Below are 17,787 nucleotides of genomic sequence, written 5' to 3' on the forward strand. Positions count from 1 at the left end.
TTTCAATAAGGTCTAATTGACATGATTGTTTTCACAATAGCCTATGCCAATTCAGCACATCTGACTTCATCAATAAAGAAGAAAATCATAACTGAAAATGCCCCTAGCCAGTTTGCAGCATCACAGAATGTGAATATACTTTAACATTTCCCAGTTTTTAATGTAACGAAGTTTATTACAAGGATGAATTAACAGTGGGCCCCTAGGATCAGTGTTTCTGGTGTTGCTCCTTGGATCATGTATCAGAAGGCTTAGGGACAGATTTGGTGCTGCAGTCACTGTTGCAAATGGCATTGTATCAAAATGCCCTTCCCCATTCTTGAGCAGGGAGAGACCAATGGGCTTGCTAGAAAATAATCAACCTCACAGGAGTTATGTGACCATGTTACAATGTTTATTCTCTATATACAGCATCAGAAAACAGTGGCATTCTATAGAACCCCTGTAGAAGGTCTGAAGCAGCTCTGGAAGAGCACTTTAGTGCTCATGTACCTTGTGCATTATGAAACATGAAGTGGCTGATGAGACAGTCACTCAAAGCGCCAGTACTCCTACGTGTTTTAGGATATAATGTGAACCAGAATAATTAAATTCTTTTTTTCAAGCCAAAACCTTGACATTGGTGTTGATATTGGGTCTTTCCCAGGAAGTCTGGTACCCTCCCTCCTTTCTGTTTAGCATATTAGTCACAGCTTGTTTCAAGCTGTTTCTCGTGAGCGCTCCTGAAAATGTAAATAGAACATAGAATCACTGCTCTCCAGTTCGACTGTCTAGGACAGTTCTGAAATCCCACTGTGGTATCCTAGCTATTGGACTAGCTGCAGCAAATTACTGTTTGAAGCTGCTGCCAACCGTGGAAGGTAACATATTACTGTGTCTTAGATGAAGGAAACTGGGCCTCAATCCATTGATTTCAATGGAGGCTAGGAGCCTAAATACCTTTGAGGATGGGCACTAGTTCCTAGAGGGCATCACACATTGTTGTAACTTGCTGACTTCTGACAGCCTAGGACTCTACATAGGAGATGTAATTTAGCTTTCTGGCATCCATCATATCAGTTTTTGATCTGTCAAGAGCAAAGTGGCAACCAAATGCTGTACTCTGACCCTCAGCAGCAAGGGTATAAATCCTAACCTAGGAAGAAAGTCACACTAGCATAGCTGAAACTAGAAGACAGCTTTGGAAAAAGTATATTAGATCAGTCAGTCAGTCTCCTTACAAATGCCGGATTATTCTGTATGCTATTTTTTCTAATGTTCTTTCCATTCTAACTTTAAATGCCCCAATCCATGCAGCTCACACTACACCTCTACCCTGATATAACGCGGTCCTCGGGAGCCAAAAAATCTTACCACGCTATAGGTGAAACCATGTTATATCGAACTTCTTTGGCCTTCAGTTGGCAGACACCGATCCCCAGCTCTTTGGTCCCCAGCTAGTTTTCAGAGCTTCCCCTACTCTGCAAGCACCAGGGGCGGGTGGGGGGGGGAGGGGTTGTCAACCCTCAGCCCGCTTACTCCTCCCCGTCCCCCAAGCCTCCATCCTTGACCTGCCTCTTCTCCCTCTACCTCCTCCCCCTTTACTTCCCACGCTGCGGGGGGGGAGAGCGGGAGAGGGAGCCTGCACACCGAGTCCTTGCTCCTCCCTCCTGACTGGGGCAATTAGCTGGCTTGCAGTGTTTAGGGGGAAGAGGAGGGAAGAGGAGCCTGCACGCTGAGTCCTCGCTCCTCCCCCTCCCACCTGCCCCTGAAATGCTGCAAGCCAGGTGATTGCTGCAGGTGCAGGGGGAGGAGGGGGAAGGCGCTGATCCATGGGGTCTGCCGGTAGGCGGGAGGAGCTGTGAGGAGGGGGCGCGTAGAGAGGCTGCCAGCTGTGGAGAAAGTAGGCAGCCAAATAATGTAAGAGTGGAGTGGAGTGAGGCGACCTGGTTTCCAGCCGCCCTGGATGGGGACGAGCCCCTCTGGACACCAAAGTGGACGGAGCCAGTGGAGCTTGCGCCCACCCCCACTCCCTCCCCTGGAGGTCAGGGCGCAGGACAGAAAGTACAAAATCCCAACCCTCGAGCTCACTAGAGGCCCGGCCACTGGAGAAGCCAGACACCTGTGGCCTAGCTCCCAGTTGGGAGACTTCTGCAGCTTGTGACAGACCCGAGGACTGCCCAGATGCTGACCAGACCCCGGAGAAGCTGGTAAACCTGCCAGTGGCAAGTTAACCAGAGGACCTGCCAAACCTACCGCCAGCCGGGTACCCAGAGGAGCCCATGGTGCTTGACTCCTTGGAAGACTCCGTCCAGATGCAGGTACCTCTAGAGGGGGAGGTAGGAAGTAACCCGGGGGCAGCCGACCCTAGTCTGGCTGCAGCACACCCAGAGCCAATGTCAGTGTGTTGCAGTCAGGATCCCCACTGACACAGCAGGGCCCTGGGCTGGAGTGGAGTGGGTGGGCCTGCATCCCCCCTGCCACCCAATGTGCAGGTGGCAGTCTCCCCCTCTCCCTGGTCCTTCAGAGTTAGGACCTGGACCTCCTAAACTTATTTGTCTGCTCAGCCCCTGCCTGAAGGCCTGAGCTCCTGACTGTTTGCTGCCCCTTTCATTTTGCCTGTGTTTGAAGAATGATTGTTCAAAAAGGCCCATTATCCTACACTCAGAGAAAATTAAACATAAAAGATCAGAATGAAAATTATGGAACCAGCAAGATTCATACGCCTACACACTCTATCTTGCTGTTTCCCTGTCTTATATTTTCATGTTATGTTAGCATGTCAGTTCTTACAATGTTTTCATATTAGTCTTCTGAATACATGGCATGCTGGTAGCAGTATGTAAATAATAAGCAACAATAATACACGGGAAATGCTCTGATAGATCATCTGCTCCAGCACCCAAGAGTGAAGGACTATTCCTTACTGTACACTTTCTAGGGCTTTGTCTAGTCTTATATGTGTCACTGGTCTAATAGAACAACTTGGCCACTGCATTTTCTTTCTGAGATAGCTAACATTATTAGGAGATGGGTTTTTTGCTCAGACAAGAAGTGAAATCCTAAGATGATTCACTGTCACCTTAAATGCCTGATTCATTTCCATTCCAGAATATAGTGAAAAAAATTAGAAAAATGTTTACTTTCAAGAGTTATTTTAAACATACAGAGCATAATTTCTCTTTGTCAGCTTGTCTGTAATACCCAGTCCTACAGAATATTAAACATTCTTGCTGTTTAGACTAACCTCTAAATACTGTGTGTTTGCACATTTAAAAAGTACAAGGCTAAACAGCAAACAACTGAAGAATAAAAAGTGATCTCAAATTGAGTTGCAATGCAGCTTTTTAAAAAAAATGAACATGTTCTGTAGCAATCTCTAGTTTCTGAGCAGATAAAATAATTTTGTGAAATCCCTGTTTTATGCTGACTTCAGTGTCTGTAACAAAGCAAAGTTTCCAGACAGCTGAAAACTTTCTTTTGCCGTGATGATTTCCAAAAGGAAAGGTACTCCTTAAATGGGCATAACTGATGTGTGATTGGTTAGCGAACTACAAAGGAGGCTGAGTCAGGGTGACCTGCTGAAGCCAGGCTATATCTATAGAACTGGGGGAGGACATGGGGATAGAGGGAGGCGTGCAGTTTTACCAGAATGTTTGAACAAGACAAAGAACAGCTCCAGCAACCAAATAAGGAAGTCTGACTTGGAGTATTTCAGAATACAAGCGTTTCAGGGATTATAGGAAAGCTGGAGGAAGGAATGAGTACTTGTGCAGCAATCCACTTTCTTTTTTTAATGGCAGGGATGGTAAATATGGAGAATCATGCACTCAAGAATGTTTTTATCCTTCTTTAATCCTCTGTCAGCAAAGCTCAAGATGGATTTGTCCCTTTTTCTCATTTTTCTGAAAACTTTTTGAGGATTTGTGTTTTAAAAAGAGTGATCATAGACACCATTGTTTTACGGCCTGAAGACAAATTATTTCTTCCTTTGCTGACAGAAAAGTCAAAATTAAATTGCAAGCACTATGGATATTTGTGGCACACCCTACTAGAGAGTCTATATGAAAAGAAAAGATCAAACTGAATGAATGTAGAGAGGCTACAGATACTATTGAGAAACTGAATCTGCTTTTGGGAGGAGAGGGGAAGTATTGCGGGGGGGGGGAGGAAGAGTAGGACTGTAAGCCTCAATACCTTCAAATAATCATATCCAAGCCCCTGAAAAATCCTGGTAGAAACCTTTTTTTATTATAATCAAATTGATGGGACAATGTTCCCTGATATCAGAAACTGGCTTCAGCTACAAAATTTGGACTAAGCACTACATTTCACCTGCATCCCAGCCCAATTCCAAAGGACATTTGGATACAAAGTTTTGATTTGGGCTTACTCTGATATCTGTGAGAAAACTAAAAAAAGTAAACTGATTTGATAAATAGGCACTACCAGTGACAGAAATACAGAACACCCTCCCCCAGTTCTCTAGGCCTGCTAAGGCAATATAAAGCTTTGTTCGGATGGAGGAGGAGCTACAATACAGAGTGAACCCTGGAGGAAGCTGGAACACAGAAAACTAAATGGTTGTGGATACAAATGTCAGCAATAACACTTAAATTAGCACATTACCTTGCAGTTTTGTTCTGGTTCCAAAATGTTTGCAAGAGGATGTTTGTTAAAATCTCGTCCTCCTTTATGATAAACAGTTAAAAGCACTCTGGGCTTGTCATCCTGAGGAAAGGTAAGAACTATTTCCTTTATCTTTTAAATATTGAGAATGGATCAGCTCATGGACTGTTACTGGGAAGCATTTTCAAGTCTGAGGGAGTAAACGGGGGTTAAGCCTGACTCACAAGACAAGCTTCTGTGTAATTCCTGACAGGCCTCACTATTGCAGCAGCTGTAATTTACCAAAATGTGACTAACATGCACAGCATTACAATACCAATGTTGTTAAGGGGTGAGGGGAATATGGGCAGGGACTAGAGCCAGGAACTGGGAATCAGGATTTAGGGGCTACTCTTCTGGTTGTCACCATCTTAGGCAAGTCACCAAACAGTTTACCCATATAAAACTTAGGTATACTTGTCTGGCTTAGTGTTGGAAAGCTGCATCAGTGTTTGTCAATATGCTTTGAGTTCCACTGCTGAAGATCACTACTCAAAATTCATTATTACAAATCAACATGAAAGAAGCAACAGTATAAAGCAGTGGCTCTCAATCTTTCCAGACTCTTGTACCCCTGTCAGGAGTCTGATTTGTCTCTTGTATCCCAAGTTTCACCTCACCTAAAAACTATTTGCTTACAAAATCAGACATAAAAATACAAAAGTTTCATAGCACACTGTTACTGAAAAATTGCTCACTTTCTCATTTTTTACCACATAATTATAAAATAAATCAATTGGAATATAAATATTGTACTTACATTTCAGTCTACAGTATATAGAACAGTATAAAAAAAGTAATCTGTATGAAATGCTAGTTTTTTACTGACTTTGCTAGTGCTTTTTATGTAGCCTGTTATAATACTATGCAGATATCTTAATGAGTTGATGTACCCCCTGGAAGACCTCTGCATATCCCTGGTATAAAGGACACTCTTAAACCAATCAGAGTAAGCCATAACAAGACATCTGCAATTCCATGTTACTCTTTTCTCAAGTTCCCTCCTCTTTACCTTTAAAGCCCTATGGGACCCTCCACACTCTACATCAGGTGACCTTAAGTTCTATTAAGAATAAATTTGAATTAAAATATATCCTCTGGATAGGTGAATTAAAGCAAAAGACAAAGACAATTGTGGCAAGATGCTGCTTATAAAGAAGTGGGATAGCAGATAAGTGCAAGAGACTATTTTCTTTGACTCATAAGGGAATGCAGAGTGCTAAACAAATTAAGGGCAAGCACCAATGTCCTGGCATGCTGATTGGAGCAGAAGAATATAATACAATTGCTTTTATAACTATAATCTCACACAATCATAAAAAAATAAATATAGATGGATTGGTAAACGTGGTGGAATAAGGGAGAATGGTAGGAAAGGTTAAATAAATGCAAAGCAACAGGAAATGGAATAAGAAGACAAAAGGAAGGAGGACACTGAGACAGGAATGAAGCAGAGTTGGAGAGAGAAAAGAACAATGCAGAAGAACACATTTATAATAACCTGCTGTGGGTTATCAGTGAGGTTTGAAATTCAGATCTTTAGCACCAAAACATAGGCTTGTACCCCCTGAGGTAATGGAGAAATTCCTTTTCCTGGTAACTGTAGCGGACTCTTCTCTATTTTAACTAGCCACTGGTGGAGGAGATGCTATTCTTAACCCTCATTTTACCCATGGAGTACAGGCAGACTGAGACTAGCAGCTGAGGAGAAGGAAGTGATTGGGGGAAGCCAGAAGCCAGCAGGCAGAGGAATATTTAGCATTCAAACTGTTCAGTGCAGTTTGTCTACTGACAATGGTGGCATCCATGGGCTCTACCAGGGTGGGTGGGGAAATAGGGAGAGTAGCAGTTAGTGGGGAACCCTGGCTGGGCCTCATCCCTGTTGCTCCACCATTGCTGTTTCCAGTTCTTGCCAGGAGTCATCTCTTCCCCTGGCCCTTGTGTCGTTCTGAGAGATCGACTGGTTAGGTGAGCAGGCTTGGTGGGAAGGTGCTAACATCTCCCATTGTCCTCCCACTTGGAACAATTTGCAAGAAATCTTCATGAGGAAAAAAGTCAGATATTTTCTCCCTTTTATTTCCCCTCCTGTTAGCCGCTCCCTCCACTCTCTTCCCCTACAAATAGGGGTGTGGTTGAATCCAAGGGTTCTAAAAACCTGTAAGTATGCCTCAGGCACCAGTGTTTTAGCTGCCTTCTCTTCCATAGTTTCTTTATAATCAAAATGGCAACGTAATAACAAGTCTAATTATATCATTTTAATAGCTCGATGACGAAAAGTCTTTCCTGTAGTCAGAAAAGTAAATCAATTAACATTACTGTGTAGAACACTTAAATGTCCAGTCATTTGAGCCAGGCTTAACATGCTGTAAATACTTCCTTTAGTATGGTAGTTTAATCCAAGGCAATTTACTTTGAGGGTGGCTACCTGTCTATTTTTCTAAAGCTGTGCCTGTTACCTAAGCAAAAGCAATTTTCCTCGTGTGTGTGTGTGTGTGCATGCGTGTGCATGCGTGTGTGTGTGTGTGTGTGTGTGTGTGTGTGTGTGTGTGTGTGTGTTACACAATTTAAACTAGTTTAAGTAGCCTGGAAAAAAATCTCTTACTGCTATTGCTTTGTTTTGATTACTTTTTATTTTATCACATTAGTAGAGTAGGGACTGGAAATCATATCTGGCTTTCAAATGCTGGAGATAGTTGTCTTTCTCTCATTGCAAAGTACAGAACCTTAATATGCTATCTTGGGATCTTTGGTGATGGTAAGTTGTGATATAAATAAGAGATCTTGTGTGCTTTAAATTATTTGTCTTTCAGAGTACTGATGATTTATTCTCTAGAATCTTTTTATTTTTAAAGAACTGGTTAATTCTGTTATTGTGGACTTTTCCAACATGAAATAATTTAGACTAAAACATATTCTATAGTCCACTGTTGTCATCTCTCAAAAGCAGGAGAAGCTGAGTAGAGCGGGATACCTGTACTGTAAAATCCTATGGACTCTCCCGAGATCATGCTATGAATTCCAGGAGGAGGATGTACATACCAACTGCCCCTGTGCATAAAACATCACTTTTCTACTCTGGCCTTCCAAAAAGAGCTCTAATTCCAATGCATTTCAATATTAAATGTGTTGTGTTCCTCTCCTCAGTTGTCGCTATTCAGAGCTCTCAAACATTGGCAGGTGCAGTATGGGAGAGGAATCAGTTTTATCAATTGTAATTAGTTGGGAAAAGGTTAAAGTTTGGAATTGTTGGCATTGCAGGCCTCACTCTAAGCATCTTACAGTAATGGTGTAAATAAGGTTTATTTCCTTTGGGAGATTACTGAATTGAGCACTTGATATCATTATGACTCTAGCCAATTGTTGTGTGAATCAGCCTGAACACTAGCAAATTGTTCAATGGTGGCTTCATTACTGGCAACTAACTAACTAATGCTGTTGGAACTATGGCATGATGCACAGTTTCCATTGGGCTGGACCAATTTAAAAGAGATTTTATAATCATGAACTAACGTTCAGTTTTGAATTGAAGATCCTTAAATTTTTAAGGCCAGAAAGTACCATTATGACCATCTGTATGTACCTCTGTAGTGTGGCAACCCCCTTCACTAGTATAAGACAAATCATGGAATCTCACCAAGTAATTTTTGCAGCAAGTTCATAGCATTTTTTTGAGCTATAGCATATGTTTAGACAGACATCCAGCGTTGATTAAAAGACTTCAAGAAAAAAATTGTCTTAATCAGCTTAATCAGAAACTGCTCATTGTAATAAAGCATGTAATAATGCCTTCCATTTAGTATAGCAACTGTTATTGCCCACTATCCAGGGGCGGCTCCAGGCCCCAGCACGCCAAGCGCGTGCTTGGGGTGGCAAGCCGCGGGGGGCGCTCTGCCGGCGCCACGAAGGCGGCAGGCAGGTTGCCTTCGGTGGCATGCCTGCGGAGGGACTGCTGGTCCCGCATCCTATACAGGCAAACCCCCAAAGGCAACCTGCCTGCCGTGCTTGGGGTGGCAAAATGCCTAGAGCCATCCCTGCCAGGATCTCAAAATGTTGTATTTCACAGTGCAGGAAAGCCAGCTATCTCCAGTATTTGAAGAAATTTCAACTTCCTGCTGTAATAATACTTACATACACATTTATTTGGAGCTTCTAGTGCTACTGTAATACAATCAGGATCAAAACCCCATTGTGCAGGGCATTGTACAGACACATTAAAATACAGTCTCTGCCCTAAAGATGAAATATACATTTAAAGAACTATATTTAGACCCTGAAATCAATTCTATAGTAGTTTCAGTGCTTTAAGAGCATTTTCTAATTTTTCAAACTCAGTAATTCAGTTGTACTGTTTTCCAGTTGTTTGTTTTCAGTCAGACTGCTATAGATCTTACTGTTCTATGTCAGATCTTTCCTCCAGCATGTACAAGTTCATGATCTCTTCTTACATGCAGCAAACCTGTGGTGGTTATACTCCAGTTTACACAGTATTAATTTAATTTTGACTAGTTGCTAGTTTTTATAATTTTTCCCCAAAAAAACACAAAATGTGTGCCTTTTAACTTCTTTCCCAGCCCTTACAAAAAATGTAAAAATCAGCAACATGAATAAATGGCTTCATAGCTAATGGATATTTATTTTCATATGACTTTTTTGGAGCTAGAAGTAGACACTACAAGTGGAATCCAAATCTCCCTTCCACTGTACACTTTGATGAACTGCTCCTAATTTCCTTGGACTATCCACCCTAAAACTGGCTTTTTAAAATAATTGTTTTTCAAAGAAGATTCTATTTTAAAGTACCATTTAAAATTGATCGATACTGTCAATTACATAATTATTGTAAGTCATTCAGTCTAGTCTTCAAGTGTCAATTTAGAGTTCTACATTAACAAAAATTAACTGATTTGTCAATCTGAGCTCAATTTATCTCCAAATTGTGTCAAATCAAGTCTTCATTTGCGAAATAGTTTCACGATGGTATTCAAAATACTAACCCATACCAACTAAAAAGAATGGCTTTTTAACTTTTATCAGCTTCCAAGAATTCTCTGTTTTATTAATGGCTCCTATCATCAATATCCCAACAGTGGATACAAATTACTTACTGATTCCTTCCTGCTCTTCTGTATGTCTTTCCACAATTTGTTTGTCTTATCATAGTTGCCAGTATATTGATCGGTTTCTGTTCATTGGCTTAATGTGAGTAGGAGTTACCTGATTTACTTTCATGTCTCTCAAGTCCCAAAATTCCTTATGTTCCTCACAAATTGGGTATCTCCTCACATTTATTACCAAAAATGATTTACATCAGAAATTAAAATAATGTAACAGGGGGTATAGAAGGAGTAATTTACACTAAAGGAAGGAATGCAAAAGCATTTCAAGTTTCCTACATAAATAATTCTGTATCCTCCTTTTTGGGATCTTTGACACATAGTGTGTCTCACATAGGGAGGCAGAAATAGAGCAGTGAAGTGGGATTCAGGAGACCTGGGTTTTGTTCCTGGCTCTGTCACTGGTGAATTTAAGCAAGCCTCTTCACCTTCCTGTACCTCAATTTCCTCCATGTGTAAAATGGAGGTAATGATACTGACCTTATTTATATAGCACTTTAAGATCTAATGATGAAGAGCAAGGTATTATTATTATTTGGCCCTTGCCATGGTGAGCTTCATGTGCACCTCCTATTCACAGTTACGTTTGTTGAATCACAGTTGGGAGAGTATCTCATGATAACTTAATGTGTGAAAGTGTCCTTTGTTTTGCCTTTGCCTTCCAAACTCATTAAATGGCATTCCTCCTTTTTTCCTCAAAGCTCTCTTCCAAAAATGTTTAGTGCAACACAGTTGGTCTCACTGAGCTCATTGGCATAGTTTCTACCAATTTCCTATCCTCTGCTGTTAATTTGTTTAATTATTAGTAAATAAGAATCTGAAGTTATAATTAAGGATAAAGCAGTTTAGTGGTACTATCCAGAAGTAGGGATTTAGTGTCATGCAGATTGCCTATCTACAGCCATTACTGGCTGACAGCTACACTCCTTGTTTTAATGGGATTGGGTAAGATGCTATGTTCAGTAAGTATAACCAACCTAAAGCCAAACATAGTTCTGTTCCAGGACTGGGTGTTGATGAGAACAGGAGTTCCTAGGTGAAAATCTCAGAGGTGTGACTGTAACACCTGTAGACATACCCGAGCTAGCTTTGATCCAGCTAGCTTAAATAACAATAGTAATGAAGCTGCTGAAGCACAGGCTGTAGAAACCTGCCCAGGACATTGGGGGTATGTCTACCCTGCAATGTGAGCCTAGGATTAGTAGAACTCGAGTTAACTTAAGTCTTGAGCATCTACAGTCACTTGTAACCCAAGATTAGGAATTTTTGAACCCAAGTCTCAATCTGGTGCTCTAGCATCTACAGTACAGGTATGTCTACACAAGGATAAAAAACCCTTGACTGGCCTAGGTCAGCTGATTTGGGATTGGGCTCCAGGGCAAAAATCCACTGTATAAACATTTGGGCTCAGACTAGAGCCTGAGCTCTGGAACCTTGCAAGGGTAGAGGGTCCCAGAGCTCAGACTCCAGCCCAAGTCTGAATGTCTATGCAGCGAATTTTAGCCCCACATCCCAAGCCCCATGAACCCAAGTGAGCTGACCCAGGCCAGCCTTAGCCATGCCTCAGTTCTTTTATTTCTGTATAGATGTAAGGGGACTGTTGTACCCTTACTAAAACTCAGCCTGCGACTTGTGAGGAACAGTCTGTGAACTTCCCTTACATTCCAGAAATGCTAGTTGTGATGTCCCTGTTCCACAGAGCGGAGTTACATGTTTTCCTTTAACCTTTCTCATTTTTTCCTTTTATTTTTTAAAATTGATTGCTGTTGAAAAAATTGTATTTGCTTTGAACTGTATGTAAGGATCAGTGGGTCAGGAAAGCATCCAGTGCAGAGAGAGCACCCTGGAGTGGGGACACCCTAGCCTAGGGCTGGGCAAACTTTTTGGCCCAAGGGCCACATCTGGGTGGGAAATTGTATGCAGGGCCATGAATGTAGGGCTGGGGCAGGGGGTTGGGGTTCGGGAGGGAGTTGAGGGTGCAGGAGGGGGTGTGGTGTGCAGGAAGGGGCTCAGGGCAGGGCTGTGAGGTGCAGGAGGGGTTTGGGGTGCAGGCTCTGGCTGGGAGCCACTTACCTCGAGTGGCTCCAGGATGGCAGCAGCTTGCAGTGGGGCTAAGGCAGGCTCGCTGCCTGTCCTGGCCCCATGCTGCTCCCGAAAGTGGCCAGCATGTCTGGCAGTGGCTCCTGGGGGTGGGGTGGGGCAGGCAGCTCCACCAAGCACAGTCATTGCCTGTGGGTACCACCCCTGAAGCTCCCATTGGCCATGGTTTCCCATTCCTGGCCAAAGGAAGTGGCAGAGGTCGGTGCCTACATGCAAGGGCAGCGCACGAAGCCCTCTGCCCCCCGCTCCAGGGGCTGCAGGGATGTGGTGCTGGCTGCTTTCAGAAGTGGCGTGGGGCCAGGACAGGCAGGGAGCCTGCCTTAGCCCTGCTTTGCCATGGGGCTGGCAGTCCTGCAGGCTGGACTGAAAGCCCTGATGGGCCGGATCCAGCCCGTGGGCCATAGTTTGCCCTGCTCTCTCCTAGCCCCTGCCTTAAGTGACCACAGCAGGGTTGGGGGTTGAACCCTCCTGGAATCCTGGGCCCAGTTTTGTTTGGGTTACAAGGACTCTGCCAGACAGGAGAGTGGAAGGGGAACCCTTGAGGTCAGGCAGGCCTCTAGGTAAAGGAAGTAGGAGAGGGAACTCAGATCCTTTCTCTAGTCCATTTAACCGGGGTAGTGTATAAGCCAGGAAAGTTCCCCACAATAGCAGGACCATTCCCCCGCTTACATAGACACTGCTTGATGCAGCCCCAAGTCCAACCATCAATATCCCCAACATCCTAGCACCCTTCCAAAATGTGGCAACTCTAGTCCTTTGTTCTTGGTGCAGTGTGAGAAAACTTGTCTGTCCAGAGACAAAGAAAATTGGCCTGGGGGCTGTGGGATACTTTTGGTGGAGTCTGAGCATGTGTCCAGTGCGACTGCATCTACTTTGCAAAGGCAATAGAGCTTGTACCTTGGGTTCAGCTTGACTCAGGCTCCACCTCCATGGGTCCTGGGACCAAGTCTTGGTTTAGAACATTTGTGTGTATGCGGAAAGGGGGTTAGACTTGAGCCTGGATTTAAAACCTAAACTTACATTTCAGTATAGATATACCCTGGATATGTACTCCAGCAGCTATCCCAGAGGTGGGCAAACTACCGCCCATGGGCCATATCTGGCCCACAGGACCATTCTGCCCAACCCTTGCGCTCTCGGCCAGGGAGGCTAGCCCCTGGTCCCTCCCCCACAGCCTCAGCTTGCCATGTCGCCAGTGCTCTGGGTGGCGGGGCTGGAAGTTCCTGCTGAGCAGCATGGCTGTGAGAGCTCCCGGTGTAGTGTATTAAGTTGCTTCCCGTAGGAATGTGCTACTTATGGTGTACTACTTACAGCTGCCAGTCTTGATGCTCTGAGCAGCATGGTAAGGGGTCAGGGAGCGGGGGGCTTGGATAAGGGGCAAGAGGTCCCAGGGGGACAGTCAGACGACAGGGAGCAGGGGGTGGTTGGATAGGCATGGGAGTCCCAGGGGGCCTGTCGGGGCAGGGATGTGGCTAGAGGTCGATGCAGTCAGGGGACAGAGAGCAGGGGGGTTGGTAGGGGGTGGGGTCCCAGGGGGGTGGCTAGGGGCGGGGGGTCCCGGGAGGGGGCAGTGAGGGAAAAAGGAACGGGGGAGGGGTTGGATGGGTCGGAGGTTATGTGTGGGGCAGTCAGGGGGTGGGATGTTGGAGGGGGTGGATAGGGGGCAAGGGCCGGGCTGTTTGGGGAGGCACAGCCTTCCCTACCAGGCCTCCATACAGTTTCGGATGTGGCCCTCAGGCCAAAAAGTTTGCCTACCCTGAGCTAGCTAGTGCTGCCACCCATGCTTTGTGGCTTCCCTGCTATTGTTACTGGAGTCTGGAGCTAGTTAGATCAAAGCTGGTTGGGTATGTATACACATACTGCAGTCACACCTCCCATTGCATTGTATACATACCTCGAGTCCTCACTCATCTTGAGTTTGTCTGCTGCTATGTTGCTGATAATTTAACTTTGCCTTGAATTTACTTGCAAAGCTGAAGCAACCTTCCACATCAGCACGTACAAAGCTTTTGGTTGACTCAGGTTAAATAGAATAAAGTTGAGAGGCAGAAGGATGCTCCCTATTTTCCACACTTTTTTTCCTCTCTCCACAAAAACAAGCATCGACATCCCATTGGTGTTTTCAGTGGAACATGTAATAGTAATAACATTTTAAAAACATGTTTGTCATCCTGGGAATATTTAACATTTTGAAAGTATAATTAAATAACAAAATAACTTGCTGGCAACACACAGCATCAGTAAATGTTCCCTGAACTCTGACACCATCTTCCAGTAGGTCAACAAGGCTCAATAGAATGTTTATAAAACATGTGATGGAGGCACCTAATAGAACAGTATAAATATTCTGAAGAAAGCCTCTAATTTAATTCTAATCTGAAAAGTCAGGAACACTGAAGGTTGGAATGCTGCTCAACTCCAAGTGATAAGTATAAACATCATTTAAAGCACCCCCCCCCCAATCAACTGAAGTATAATTCCCCTCATTCTAGATTTTCATTAAAATATGTGGATGTGCTACTATACTCTGCTGTTGTGCACTATGGGTGAAAGTGATGTGGCAGGCTAGGAAATATAAGTAAACTGTGTGTGTTTTGCTGGAAGGTTAACCCCAGGTCCAGTGGAAAAATTCCTAACTGCTGCCATTTCAGGAATATATTAATTCCAGAGAATCGAGACTGTTTCCTTTCCTCTCACATGCAGCTTTTCTTCATTTATGAGAGATGTCTGCACAGTTTGTAATGGAAATGGACACAGAAGTATTGGAAAAAGAGGGTATTGCTGCACCATGGTAACGTGCAGCTAAAGATTTTTTGAGCAAAAGTTTTTTTTTTTTAAATCCAAACCCTTGGCGTGCTAAGGAGAGAGTAATTAAAAACTTAGCAGACTGTACTGATTCAGAAGAATATCGTGAAAAGCAAAGGTGACAAACCAGAGGAAAAACACCAACTTCATTGCAGTTTTCAGAAATGTGGTAATTCCTTTATTAATCACACTGAAGAATTCTCAGTAACTCTGGAGGACTCTTATTATGAAGTTGCTAGAGCTAGAAAACGTTAGTGAAGAATCACTGAGTCATGAAGTTGGTGTTCTCTTCTCTCTGACTAATCCGTATATAATATTGAGAACCTGCTAGACTCCACTTCAGTCCCAAAGTGCTGGCTTTACTGCTACAACGGATCTGCTTGTCTCTTTATCTGAAAAAATTGTACTATGGCATTGTGATAATAGATAAAGTAGGCATTGAAAAGGTAAGGTGCGACGATGCTGTTTATGTATACTGCATGCTTTTTTTGATCAGGTAAACCCATGACTAAAACATAGTGATGGAGAATGAAAGGTCAGAGCAACTGAAGACTTTTTTTTAAATGTGATCTTGGTGATTGCAGCTCTTGCAAGTAGTTTTTTTTAATTAATATTTACTATCTCTTACAGTTTTAGCCACTTTTTCTATAACTGCAGCCAGGCTCAGAAATGCACTTTATTTGCAGTCTTTGGCATCAGATTCATTTTTCTAAGTGCATTTGGGATGCTAGTGTGGCGGCAGCAGCAGCAGCAGCAGCTGCGGGGTGTGGTGTGTGTGTGTGTCTCAACATCGGCAAACCGATTGTTAGTATATGATAGAGCTGTAAAATAGTGAGGGCCCTTGCAGCCTTCTTTTGTAGGAGATTTCTCTCAACTAGATAAAAGAACTTGTGGATTAAAACAGAGTTAGCCACAGGCAGGAGACTCCAGATATTTTAGAAAGTTTATCACCCAAACCGTTATGGTTTGTTATCAAAATCATAATCTTTGTATGCTTCTTGGAGTCTGTGCTGTATGCAAAATGCATTTGGGTTCTTATCGTTTTATATACTGTCTTGCTGTTAGTTTATTTTTGTAAATGTTTATAATTGAGTGTTGAAAGGAATGTCACAGTGTTACCTAACAACTTTGTCATTTACACAGCAAGTGCTTTTGGTGCTGCTTGAATTTTTTTTATTATTGTTTTTAATAATGTATAGCAGACATTTGTTTAAATTTTGATTGTGAAGACAAAAATATGTGAGAGTTTCCAGGCAGCAGGCAAGTAATTAGCAAGGATGCTGGGAAAAGTAAGCCTTGCCTTCCTTATAATGATGTGTTTATAGGAACTTGGAAAGCAGAGATACGCATTGGATATCAAAGAGAAACCAATGTCTGTTGTTGGAACATTTGGATCAATGTTAGGTTAAGGAATATGGTGCTGTGCAGCTCACATCTGAAAAAAGGAATGGGCACATCTCATATTTGATTGGACACTGAGGTCAGGGAGCCACTCTTCTCAATAATTTGTGGGTTGTACTGAACTGCAACCACTGGTCTGGAGGAGCAAATATGTTTTCTGGCATGGATTTCATGGGGTGTGCTATTTGTACTGTGGTGTGCTGTTTCAGCTGCAACCTGGAAAGTATTGTGTTTATGGTCTGTGCACACCATACTTCACTGAAGGCCTTGTTTCGTCGGTCGATCTGTCTGTCTATCTAATATAATATAAATAATAGTGTTGCTCTAATTGGAGCCCCAGTAACCGCCAGGAACCCAGACCTAGTCTATGATTCACTGTACAAATAGCAGACATGGCAGGATTAAAAATTAAAACTGATAACATGAAGAATGGGCAAACCATAGCCATTTCAGTGGTTTTGGTCAACTTGATCAATTCACACAATGTCCTGAACCTAATGTGAATCACTTGAGTCAGTATTTTGTTCTCACAAGTTTTTAGCCCAGTTTTTCAAAGTAAGATTTTGTCACTTCCTACATTTGGTTAGGCAAGAATTGCCTTTGACATGATATTTCAACACTGGTTCTCTTGGCTGGAACCAAAAACTCAAGGAGTGGGCTGATAAAAGGGATCTGAGCAGGTAGCTGGGGTATGTATTCCCCAGAAATGCTCATTTTAAGTTTGGTTGGAAGGTTAGGGTCTTGTTTTGTTCAACCATTTATTTGTTCCTGAGTATGATAGTGAACCAGCAGTGTTTTAAAATGGACTTCACTAGAACTGGGTATTAGGCAGCCTCAGGGACAAATTTATAAAAGAAAACTTTGTTATGAAGATACATTGCGTATTCACTTTCCTAGTGACCACCAAAATATTGGTTGCAGCAGTAATATGAGAGAACTAATCATCAATACAACTACATATTTCAAGACTAAATGTGAACTCATACAAAATTCCCCAGTTGTTTTGTTTTTGTGCTAATTTGCAAAAGTGGCATTTCAAAACTCTTACTATAAAAGAGTGAAAAGAAGTAAAGCTGCTTTTTTAGCTCCATGATAAAGCATAGCCAAAAGTTTTGGTCCAGCATTGGCTTCTTCCCATCACAAATTCTTTACAAGCAAGTCTGTGGTCCATTAGGGTGGTATGCAGTTTTTGGCTTTTATGGGGGGGAATAGTTCAATATCTTGATAATGACTAAATTAATACAGGTTTGCATCCTGTGTGAATGTATGACCATCTGAGCAAGTAATAGAGAAGGCAGAGGAGTACAGTGTTTGATCTTTTAGCACTTAGTTTTACACCTTGCTCATAAAGGGCATGCAGTTAAATGAACGAAATAAAGTACATGTTCAAAAACAACATTAATTGTATTTTAGCTGAGCAAAAAGGTAACTTCAAGGATGGTAATTTGAATCAGCACTCCGTAAGTGTGCGTGGTTTATTTATGCACCAGTATATACCCACCTCATTAAATATAAGAGCTGATGGAATACTAGGAAAGTGATTTGTCAAATAATTTGAAGAAAAATAACCAAATGCTTCAAATAAGGAATTCACCAAATAGCATTCAACCAGTTATACTCTTCAGTAGCTCTGAATATGACATCCCGCGCATTCCTTCTGATTTTTATCCACACCAAGAGTTTTCAGACATCAAGGAGTATAGTGTAGCATCAGTCTACA

At 42.7% G+C, this 17,787-nt stretch overlaps 1 protein-coding gene across 7 annotated transcripts in view; it reads left to right on the top strand.

Moving 5' to 3' along the window:
* Positions 1-17,787, top strand: part of PALLD (palladin, cytoskeletal associated protein) — a 338,972-nt gene that overhangs the window by 208,458 nt on the left and 112,727 nt on the right. The window contains exon 1 of one of the 7 annotated variants that reach the window (XM_050946160.1): positions 4,148-4,720. The exons of 4 other annotated variants lie outside the window; for them this stretch is intronic. The gene's annotated coding sequence lies outside the window, so the exon portion shown is untranslated. Of the gene's footprint in view, positions 1-4,147; positions 4,721-14,932; positions 15,113-17,787 lie in introns of those variants that run through there. 2 more of the 7 variants (XM_050946159.1, XM_050946162.1) reach the window with 2 other exon arrangements.

The sequence above is a fragment of the Gopherus flavomarginatus genome, chromosome 3 (assembly GCF_025201925.1).
Source record: "Gopherus flavomarginatus isolate rGopFla2 chromosome 3, rGopFla2.mat.asm, whole genome shotgun sequence".
Lineage (NCBI taxonomy): Eukaryota > Metazoa > Chordata > Testudines > Testudinidae > Gopherus > Gopherus flavomarginatus.